We start from the raw sequence: 12,902 nt of genomic DNA on the forward strand, positions 1-12,902 counted from the left end.
CCAATTTTAATTTGTTCAGAATTGTGTTATATGCTCTGTGACTGACACACAAATGAAATACAGTTCTTTTCTGCTAACTTTTCTTTTATGCGAAAAAATAAAACTGCTTGAACAGATTAGGGAGCACAAAATTGTTTCTTCTTCGTTGTCGCTCATGTCTGATGTTATGATACCGTAAAATGCCGAAAAAACCAAGATTTTATTTCCGTTTATAGCACACCCTCAGATAATCGCATATAGGGAAAAGAGATATAGAATACAATATTTGTTTAACTTAAAATGCGAAATTTTTATATAGTTTGGGCGGAATCTTTAAAATCGCCTGATGGAAGATAGATAGATAGAGACAGCACAGAGTCCGGACGCTGCTAAGTTTTTGTCCAGGCTAAACGCCCGGAAAATTCCATTTTTTCGAAAGCCAATGAAGATGCTTTATCTTAATCTCTGTCAATTAAATGACCAATCTGAACAGAGAGTGTACTCTTCGTGTGGCCAGAAAATTACGTGTGCGGCCATGACTAAAAGTGCTTACATTGTGTTGGTCGCCCCTTACTTGTCTCTTAGGTTTGGTCGTAGTAGTTTTATTGATGGGGAGCTAAGCACTATTTTTAAATTCGTGTATTTTATCAGGTATGAATTATTTTATATATAGCTAAGTGAGAAAGGTGTGCTGGCTAGCTAGCTATCTCAATTTTTGGTGCTGACTTGGATCTCCTTTTGACTGGTGCTGACATACCCCTTTTAATAGTCATGAAATTAATTACTTGCTAGCTAGCTATGGAGCTAGCTACACAAAATAGTACTTTTATTAGAGTGCTTTTTTTTTCTTAAAGAGCAAGCAACAAAAAACTTTTATCCTGCCTTGCGTAGTTCTTCCATGACTGGACACCCAACTCCTGTTCTTATGGGAAAAAAGGGGGCTAAAAATAAATTCCAAATGACACTTTGTGGGACTACTTCTATCAGATAAAAAGATAAATATATTCACACATGATTTTTTTTATATTTTTTGCAGAGAAAAGTTGTCGAAACGTGACGAAAAGTTTATTGTTGCTTGCACTGAGCAGTCGGTGAACTGATAATTAACCTGTAACAATATATAGCTAGCCGATGCAGGATAATTAGATGCTATGCCTAGTATAATTAGCCGTTAAAAACTTCTTTGTGATCTTTACAGCTAACTGCGTCTTTTCCATGTTTTTTCTTGAAATAAGAATAGTTTTGTTGTTTAATAATATAAACGACATATGTACTGCTAGCTACAGTAAAATTATAACTTTTTTGCACAATCATTTCTTGTTCTATTTCTTGGTTTTAATTGGAGCACAACTTTATGTTGATCTATATAAATATAGATGGCTATGGGGAGATCGATAACGAAGAAAAGTGAAAATTTAAGTAAGAAGATATATCTTATAAGTAGCTGTATCAGCGGCTAATTATATATACGCACCGTATATATAATTATTCTGCATAGATAAATAGAATGTCTGTATATTTTATATGGCTAGCGTTACAAATCCTGTCTATTATTTCCAGGAAAGGCCGTAGCTTTGATAGGGAGTCCTAGAGTATTTAATGCTCATTTTGATCTATGCAGATCCAATTAGGGTCCCCGCTTTACCAGACAACTCCCTGTAGAATCCAACAGCACACATAGTGTGTCATCTCCCCAATTTCTCTACGTGGCTTGGGTTAACCCGGGCTATGGTAGCATTCACTCACTAATATTGAATTGCCGCCAAGCGGAATCGGACCCCGTTCTCCTGCACAAAGTGCCAGAGTTATAACCACCAAGCTATGGCGCCATTGAAAACGTCTAACTATTCTGTTTCTGGCTAATTATCAGTTCTCCTTGTGCCTAATTTGCTTGAAAATCTTTCTTGAACTCACCCAAAGTATCACAAAATATTTTTCTAAGATTTCTTGAAAATGCCTTGATTTTTAAAAATCTCACAAAAAGGACCTTCGATATTTTATATCCGCAAATTTATTGTGTGTGTACCCTTTTATGCTTCAACTTGGTGATTTCAATTTGTCGATTTGTCAAACAAAACAATTACCAATCAGTTTCCTCAAAATAAAAACTTGCAACTAATCCGACTTCCCGAAAGAAATTTAAATTTGAGAATTCGAGTCAAAAAAGAATAATAAACAATCAGCTGAATTTAATAAATGGATTTCAACAAAATAAATCCTGTATTGTCCACAGGTTTCAAAATCATGCATCGCCTGCCTAATATGTTACTTGTTTAACAAAGATATCAAAAGCCGGCCTCATTAAATTTATATACATATTTATATATATAATATACCTGTGCATCGCATCGCATGGATTTGTATCTTTGTATTAAATTCCCTTTTTAAATCAAAGAGGCAAAGAGAGGTTAAAGAGACAAAATTTAAACAACCTGGTTTTAATGCAGTTTATGGTAAAATTGTATTCTTGTTTCTTATCTTTAAAACGTACTTTCTTTTTCAGATCAGCTGTTATCAAACCATGCACCAACAGCATTTTCAAAAAATTTTCAACAAGAGAGTAAATTTTTGAAGGCCTAAATACTGAAATATTCAAATGCTAATATGTATTTATTGGTGAATTAATAAACAATGAACTACTTCATCATTCCAATTGAGCTCGTTCAGAAGTTATTATATTCGGATCGTCAAGTTTCTACATAGCAGGATTTGTATTCTGGAATTTCCAGAATTTTCCTGATCACTTTTAAAAATATCCAGTTGAAGTTTTAACTGTTATTTTAGAATACTTCATATAGCTATGTAAAATTTTTATTTTTTATTTATTGAGTTGTATTTTAACATTGCAGGTTAGTTACAAAAATAGTTGAGAATTGTGATACTCGTCATTTTTTTACCCCATAATTCTCCGTTTTTAAGGTCTTCTTCAAATTTCAAAATCTTTCACGCTAATGACGGAAATCTTAAAGCGGCAGGGCTTCTTGTTTTAATACTTATATAAACGGATATATAAAAATTCGCCACTCATTTATCATTGGATACAAAAGATAGTGTTGAGTAAGAACAAAGTGATGTTCGTTCTGATACCCTCAGATAAGCGCATCAAAATCTTGCTATCACCACTGATAAACGCTGCGCTTGATTTCGGCATGTTACAGTAAATTGAATTCAGATTGTTCTTTATAATGTATCGTGTATGTATACAAAAATATCAAATCGATTTAAGAATTGAATAATTATTGACCTAAAATTTTTGCGTGTATTTTTTTTTTTCGAAAATTGATCTATAAAATTGTTCCGTCTATTCGGGCCTTAGGAACATAATTAAAAATAAACAGAAATCACTACAAATTTGACTCTACTATTACTATTCATACAAAAACAAAACAAACAATGCAAAGATTAGCAATACGTCCAAACCCAAAATTGACATAAATACAATGTAAATGTTTTAACATTAAAATTTTTATAAAAACAAATGTTATGGCTTCTTAAACTTCAAGCAACTGAATCACCAAGATCGTTAGCAACATCATCTTTGTCATTGTCCGCAATGCATCTGCAATAACGCTTTTTGGAAAGATGACATTCGACCAAATTACCATAGACGATATGCAGCATTTCCGTGGGCAAAAATAGAAGTCCTCTTCCACAGCCTCATTTTTGTTAAATGGTACTGTTATTACGGCTTTGCATGATCGACCATGGCATTTTGCACTTCTGTGTGATTTCTCCATCGGTCGCACATTTTGTGATCGGTGGAACAGAGGATGTATGGATATATATGCTTTGATATCATCATCAGGTATATATCGTGAGCTAAGCATATTGTCATTTTTCCATACTTTAAAACAGCATCTCAACACAAACAAGATGCGCTTGCAGAAAACAGCCATACCGTTTTTCTTAAAATCCGAGCAGAAACAAGAAGGTGACGAACATATTTCTAGCTTGTAATTCGTTCTGCTATTTGCACTGCTTGAAATTACAAACTCTCTCTTTGTGTTGTTTATTTCATTGATCTTGCGGATTTTAAAGTTAGAAGATTGTGCCTCCGCAGCCTCCATTCTTCTTGCAAGAACATCCTTTTCGTTGTTTCTTTTCTTTTTCTTTGGCGGATTACAACCTTTGTTTTTTTTTCGTGAATAGTGTTCATTTTGTATTTTCAAGGTCTATGCTCACGCCAAAATCGAAATATAAGGTTGCTGAAACATAAGGCTTGCCGAAATATAAGGTTGAGTGGTGGCTCGTGCCACCACTCAAGCCAGCATGTCAACTGAGATGATAGCTGATTGTCAATAATGAATTGCAAAAGCGATTGGTGTGGTAGCAGTAAGAAGAGATAGGGCTTCAGTTTTGAACTGTTCTTTCGATTCTCCGAATAACTTAGCCGTTTGGTTGAGTCTTTGAAATGAGTCTTTGAAATGGAACTCGCATCCCTTGACATTCAACAAAGAATCCTCGCCATAGATTTTCACCAGTCCTATTAAAATTGGCGATGGCCATGTCTGTGCACCATCCAATAGGAAGAAACTTTTCACCTTCGCCATTAACTTTACGCTTTACTAAAAACACGCCAGAAAATCTCAAAATTTTCTTTGTCTTCCTGTTTGCATTGCATTGTTGCCAATGATACTTGTTTGTAAAGTAACGGATAGTATACACTGGCTGTTAAGTGACGAAAGATTTCACCTTTTTGAAGTTACCATCAAAATAACAGTATTCCACATTCAGGAAGTAACTTCCATCTTTTTCATGTCATTCGCGAGCATCAGTTTCTGTCCAGCTGTTTAAAAAACATACTGTGAGTTTTCATTTATGTTATATATTAGATATTTGTTATTTTCAGATACATAGTCCTGCAGATCGCGTATACCTTCATAACCATCTTCTTTCGGTTGTACTACCTTCCTTTGCTTCACCTTCTCGTTAGAGATACTCCGTATGTTAGTAACTTTATTAACGGTACTCTTTATTTTCTTCCATTCTTGCCTGTTGCGTAAGTCCGACACAATTGTATTACTTTGAATTTTAGATGGCCTGGTATTATGGTCCGTCATTATAGACTTTTTTACTAAGTCTGTAGGTCTATCAGCCGAAGCTGTTGCTTCGCAGGTATGCATTCCATGATGAAATACGCGAGCCCTGTCAAAACACATAAACACGGTGTACTTCCTTGCATCGCAATAGACTAAATGCCTTATATTGAACAGGTTTTGCACTCACCAGCTTTTGAAAAATGCACCTTGCTTGCTTTTTCATATTGCTGAAAGAAAGCGCATTCAGTGTTTGAGCTACTGCGAGACCCAGAACAATCCCGGTATCAAACTGTATCATATCCAGTCCAAATTGTTTTATTTCGAATGTTCGGATTCATCCGTATATTCCACATCATCATTATTGTAGTGATCATTTTCGCCATTATTACTACCACTTTTCTTGGGCGAACAACTAATGATGTGAGATTTCAGTGATCGCGTATCATTGAACGCTTCGAAGCAACAGGGGCAGGAATAGATTCTGCTTGAGCCTGGATCTGTATCTATGATGTATAAATGATATGAATAAATGCAAATAATTCTGAATTGACAGACCTTCTACCTATACAAACAACCCTTGCATTTCGCACGCGAAAATTTTACTTCCCCATCTCAAAAAAAATGCATAACAGAGATATATTCACCTGAGATTTTCAACGTAGGTTCGTTGCATTTAAATGAGGACTTTTCAATTAAAGCGTCGTAATGCTCACCGGACCAAAGTAGCTTCACGGTGAACTTGGGTATACACATTTCTCTTTGCGGGTTGATGATATGATCACTGCATGCTATGTAATAATTACTCTCTCTTTTCTTCAATAATAATACCACCTTCACTTCTTGTTATGTTAGAGTTCTTATCCATAACCACTTTATTCAGCAAAGTAAAAAACGATATTTAAACTGAAGATGAATAGACTCTTCTCAGAATTTGGAAACACATGGCATACATCATCACAAAAATTACAAAAGTTTGCCCTTACCAACAAAATCTTTGAAAAGAAACAAGAAAATCATCAATATGATGCTTGAATAAATAAATAAAGGTAAAAAATATAAATTTAGCCAGGTTATGTACTAACATATTACATTATAGATTGCTGAACTTTAAAATTTCTTTTCCACAAACACGTCTATACGCCACAAAATTTTGAGTAGCGTGCTTTATTGAGAGACGAACATACGATGAACTTGTTTCCATTACAATGGCGTTAATGAAATGGAGATGGAGATTCTGTATCACACTTGTCCTCATCGCTTTTCAGGTTTTTTCATTTCACAGCAAGACCCATATAGCCCTGGGTTTCAGGTGGTGGTGTACCTTAAACACGGAAGCACATAACACACGTGAGCACGTATGATATTTAGGAATTTCGGCTGCCGGCATTATAAGGATATATGTATGACGTAATATATAAATGAGAAAAAGCCTAAGATGGCGGAGTAAGGCTACATGTGAAGCTGGGTTTAGAACCTGTGTATTTCCATTAGTATCTGCGCCCAAAGTGGAACAAATACACTATAGTGGCGACGAGGTAAAAGATGAAAGGTTGAAGTTGCATTAAATTGGAATATTTCATACGCGTTATTGGAATTTACTGCGTATTCCGGACAACATGTTAGAAGTTACCAGTCACATGAATGGTCTTCCAGGGCTTACTATGTTCAACGTGAATGGAGATCCGAGCTCATTAGCTGAAAAATGGAAGAGATGGGTTAAATCTTTGGAGGTTTATATCATTGCTGTGAACATTCGAGATGATAAAAGAAAGAAAGCATCACTGTTACATTTCCTTGGGGAATAAGGACAAGAACTTTACAAAAAAAAGGAACAGAACCTGATAATAAATAATTTGAATATGCAGTTGGGAAGTTCAACAAACATTTTCTACCAAAGAAAAACACTCCGTTCCAGAGACTGTTCAACTCTGCAACACAAAAGAAGGGTGAGAATATTTCCACATATTGTATTCGTTTGTAAACTCTTGCAAAAACTTGTGAATTTGCTGCTCTGGAAAAAGATATGATTCGCGACCACATTGTGCAAACTTTCTTGTCTGCGCGTTTGTGGCGGAAGTTGCTCCAGGAGACCAGTCTAACTCTAGATAAACTGCTTGAGATAGCCAGCAGACTAGAACAATCACCAAATCAGGCAGAAAAAATTGAAAAGGGAGAAGAGAAAGAAAGTAGTGGTTTAGTGGGGAAAGTTGAAAATTTTGGGCGTGGTGGTAAGAAAAGTAATGGTAAAAAGGATGGTAAGTTCAGAGGAGGAAGTAATGAAAGAAATGGAAGTGGTAGTTTTGGAAGAGGTAGTTCAGTGAAAGGGGTTCCAAAGAGAAGAGAGGTAGCTGTTCTCGATGTGGTAGAGAGGTTCATTATGTCAAAGACTCAGGTTGTCCAGCCAAGGGGGCCAGCTGTAGAAAGTGTGGAAATGTTGGTCATTTCGAGAAGGTGTGTCGGTCAGGACAGGAGAGAATCAGGAGTAATGTGATCAAGGTAGAAAAAGCTGAACAGATGCGGATAGTGATTTTGATGGATTCTTGTTTACCATCAATAATGACAGTAATGACAGTAACAATTTAAAGAAGATTAAAGTTGAAGTTAACAATCAAGAGATCAAATTCATCATTGACACTGGGTCGACCGTCACCATTATCGATAAACAAACATTTCGACAATTAGGTGTTAAAGCAGAAAAGTCTAATGGAAGATTTAAGACATTTGGTTCAAACTCACCAATTGATTTGTATGGAGAATTGAAAACGAAAATTCGACTTGGAAAGAAAGAAATAGAAACAAAAATTTTTATCATTGATAAAGAAAAAGCAGGTTGTTTGTTGAGTAAGAAGGCTGCAACAGAGTTGAGAGTGGTTAAATTGTTGGAAGAAGCTCACATAGTAGGTGAGGAATTAAACAGAATATTGGCTGATCATGAGAATGTATTTGATGGTATGGGGAAGTTGAAAAAGGTTATTGAGAAAGTGCATGAATTGGAGGAAATGGACACTATTGAAAAAACTGAAGGTTTCACCGACTGGGTGTCACTGTTAATAGCAACACCAAAGAAAGACAATGACATACGATTCATCATAGATATGAGAAGAGCCAACCAAGCAATTCAGAGAGTAAGGAATTCAATACCCACACTGGGACAATTAAAACAGTAGATGAGAGGTGCAGTGTCAACACTTGATTTAAAAATGGGCTACCATCAACTGGAACTGGATGAAAAGTCTCAACCTATCACAACGTTTAATACACCAGTTGGCCTTAGGCGGTATAAAAGACCTGTCTTTAGGTATTACATCTGCGTCTGAATGCTATCAGCGTGCACTAGAACAAAAAGTATTGAATGGTTAGAAAGGTGCAAAGGATATATTAGATGACATAATTGTATGGGGAACAACGATAGCAGAACACCACAGAAATCTAGAAGCTGCTTTGCGCAAAATTGAAACAGTAGGACTGAAGTTAAACAAAAGAAAGTGTGAGTTTGCCAAAGAGACACTTACTTTTTTTGGTATTTCATTATCAAAGGAAGGTGCAATGGCAGACCCTGTCAAGGTCAAAGCAATCAATGATATGAAAGAGCCCCAAAATTTTCAAGAGCTGCGTTCCCTTATGGGATTGGCTACATACATGTCCAGTTTCGTGGATAATTTTTCTGACATTGTGGAACCATTGAGACAATTGTTAAGAAGCAAAGGAAAATGTGTGGGAGAAAGAACAATCTGCTGCATTCAAACTCTTAAAAAAGGTACTTAAATCAGACACAGTTATGGCTTACTGGTCACCAACTGCAAAAACACGACTTACTGCTGATGCATCACCATTTTCTGTAGGAACAATATTAGAGCAACAGCAAATAGACGAAAGATACAAAGTGATTGAGTATGCTAGTAGGACATTGACTGATGTTGAACGAAGATATAGTCAGACAGAAAAAGAAGGTTTGGCTATAGTTTGGAGTTGTGAATGGTTTCGTCGATACTTAATTGGAACAGAATTCGAGTTGTACACCGATCATCAGCCATTGATCCATATATGCTCACCGAAATCAAAACCAGCTGCCAGACTGGGGCGGTGGATACTGAGATTACAACCATTCAAGTTCCGGATAAAATATAAGTCGGGGGCACAAAATCCCTCAGATGCCCTATTGCGAATTGTGTTAGAAGATAAAATTACTAAAACACGGTGTGAAACCGAGGAATATGTGAATTTTGTTATTAAAAATGCAATACCTGTTGCATTAACAATGGAAGAAATTGAAATAGCAAGAAGAGAAGATGAGACATTGCAATCTGTTTAAACTTTAATTCAACAGGGCTGGAATAAACAGCCGAAACAAGATTCAGAACTATATCCGTATAGTAAAATCAGAGTTGAGTTGTGTATTTCTGAGAACATTTTGCTGAAAGGAAAACAGAATATTGAGTATTGTACATGAAAATCATATGGGCATTGTTAAAACAAAACAAGCTCTAAGAACCAAAGTGTCGCGGCCGACCATGAATAAAGATGTTGGTACATGCGTACCATGCCAGTTGGTAGCTGATAAAACACAATACGAACCATTAAAGCTTACAGTTATGCCGAAAGGACCGTGGCAAATCGTACATTCTGATCTACTTTCCAACTGGGGAGAGTATATTAACTGTCATTGATGCTTACTCTAGATATCCAGAATGCACCATAATGAAAAGCACGAAATCGTCCAAAATAATTGCATTGTTTGTTGATACATTTGCTCGACATGGCATTCCAGAAGTTTTGAAAACCGACAATGGTTCCAATTTTGTTTCGGATAAAGTTAAAGAATTTTGCAAATCGAATGGGATAACTCGTACAAAGTCTCAACCGTAGTATCCAAGGGGAAATGCAGAAGTCGAACGATTTAACTGAACGCTTTTGAAAACCATCAAAACAGCACATGCTGAAGGGAAGAAGTGGCGACATGCTGTTACAAGATTTTTATTGGATTATCACAGTACGCCTCATTCAACTACGGGAGAATCACCTGCCAAATTGTTGTTCAATCGCGAAATTCGAACAAAACTGCCACAATTTTCGCAATCATCAAAAGGTCAGCATTATGATAACGCCAAAGCAAAAGACCAACAAAACAAAAAGAAAATGGAAGAAGACTACAACAAGGTTATGAAACCTAAACCAACCGAAATTGAAGAAGGTGATGTAGTTTTATTGAAACAAAAGAAAGGGAACAAACTGACTACTACTGACTACAAGAAGTACACCGTGGTAGAGAGGAAAGGTACAGGATTTATGATAAAGAGAGAAGACTGGAGTGAGTTGTTGAGGAATGCGTCTCAGGTGAAGAAACTTCAAGTAGCAGAAGTGAAGACCGATGTTCCGGGGGAAGACGATGATAAGGTGGTTTCAGCGGCATCGCAGGCTATAGTAGAGGAGTCTAGTGAGACAGGTCGAAAGAGCAGCGGAAACCGCGCGTGTTGATTAAGAAGACGTATCCACAAAGAATTCGGAAACCTGTTTATCCGAAACGATAACCGTAACAAGTTATGTGAACGATACAAAACATACGATTTAGGACTACACAGTTGGAATGATAACATTGATAATTCGATTCACGATTGGTTTATTTGTTTAAGAATTTTGTCAAAATAACTGAATCTTTGAAGTACTGTACAACTGAAGAGCTTGTATGACTTTTTGAACATTGCACTATTTGAAACTTTATTGATATTTTGTTGATACATTTTAACCATTTTTAGAAAAAGGAGTGATATAGTATTTATGGATGTCGGCTGACGGCATTTTAAGAAAATTAGAGAACTATTATGTACTGTTTACACTATTATGTACTGTTTCCATTATTATGTTTTATACGTTTGGTTCATCCTACTTATCATTGTATATATATATCTTTAGATTCTAACATTGCAAACATATTATAAACATATTGTGAAGCAAATGGTCTCCATGCCTATCTATGTTAGAATCTTTTATTGACTGTTAATGCTGATTGGATTTAAACATTATTGCATAAATCTTATAATGGATATTATTGCTGCCAATTGACATTGGATAGATTTATTTACACTATTTTTGTACAACCACAACACAGAGCCGACTATGCCGTCTGTTGATTGCCCGATCCCGGGATGCACATATACAACACCAGACTTAGATGCCGTTATTGTTGCCGCACTACTCAACACCCACGCCACCACTCATGCTGCACCTACTCCACACTTAGCTGGGGCGGCCGTGAGAGTCGAAAGAGTGAAACGCCCGACAATCTCATCTGCTGGTACCTCAGAGGATTGGAAGTACTTCCAATACGGTACCTCAGAGGATTGGAAGTACTTCCTTTCTCGTTGGGGCGAATACACAACTGCTACGAAAGTTACCGGTAAAGACAGGATCTTGCAACTCTTGGAATGCTGTGACGAGGTACTTCGCAAGGATCTTACCAGATCCACTGTCGGTTCGTTAACTGACAAGACAGAAGACAACGTCCTCGAAGCTATGAGATCCCTTGCCGTCAGGGAAGAGAACGTCATGGTCGCTAGGGTTTCCTTGAATAACATGCACCAGGACCGGGACGAGTCGATTCGCTCCTTCGGTGCACGCCTTAGGGGACAAGCAGGTGTATGCAAATATGTCACCGAGTGCCCTGCATGCCATGATGATGTCGACTTCACCGAACCCATACTCCGCGATGTCCTCTGCAGAGGCATTTTCAGTTGGACTTACTGGGCCACACGAAGCAGGACATGACATTAGAAGAAGTACTTCGCTTCGTGGAAGCGAAGGAGGCTGGTAAGAGGTCGGCGACACGTCTCCTGGACCATCAGGTCGCCGGAGCGATAAAGAGTAGCTACAGCAAAACCAAGAGGGAGGCCCTTCTCTCCCAGAGCACGAACACTGGCCACGAAAATTCTACATGCTCCTACTGTGGAATGAAAGGTCATGGTGATAAATCCAACGCGGCTGTACGTAAAACGAGTTGTCCTGCCTACAATCATATTTGCAGACACTGTCAGCATGCACATCACTTTGAACGCGTGTGCAGGAGTAAAGACAAAACCAAGTTCAAACCGAAGTCCCAGGCTGCACGTGTTCATGACATCGAAGGGTCAGTCTTCGATGCCTTATGCTCTATAGAAACGCCTATCGGAAAACCACTGGGCCAATCGACAGCTGGTCATCATCGCCACAACCGATTGACCAACAATTGGGTGGAACAGCCCTCGAAACCACAACCATTCCTGAACCTGTCCGTTCGAATCGTGGACGAGGACTACCAGCAACTGGGTTTCCAACCTATCATCAAATTCAACCCAAAGGCAATTACTTTACGGGCCTTGGCTGGTTACTGGTTGCCAGAGTTGCCTAGCCGGCTTTCAATGCATACAGCGCTTAGGGTTAACTGTGCACGACCTTATCCCCGTCAAGATGAAGATGCATACGGCCAACGATCAACCAATCAATATCCTCGGTGCTGTCATCATACGGATTTCTGGAGTGAACCGTCACGGTGGGACCACAGAAACTCGCCAGTTCACATACATAACGAATGATTCAGACAAGCTTTTTCTTAGTAAAGGCGCCTGCATCGACCTTGGGATGATCACCAACAACTTCCCAACGGTTGATGAAACAACGGCCAATGCAGTTGCTGGAGGAGATGCCTCGGCAGACAGCTCAACAACGAATTGCACCTGTCCGATGCCCACGCTGCCGCCACCACTCCCTACTGAGTTGCCACACCCTACGACCAAGGATAACCGGGTTAAGCTACAGAACTTCCTTCTCGACTACTATGGTGCGAGCACCTTCAACACATGTGAGCATCAGCCCCTACCGCTGATGGTAAGACCACCTTTAAAGCTAATGATT

This window comes from Hydractinia symbiolongicarpus, chromosome 10 (assembly GCF_029227915.1).
Source record: "Hydractinia symbiolongicarpus strain clone_291-10 chromosome 10, HSymV2.1, whole genome shotgun sequence".
Lineage (NCBI taxonomy): Eukaryota > Metazoa > Cnidaria > Hydrozoa > Anthoathecata > Hydractiniidae > Hydractinia > Hydractinia symbiolongicarpus.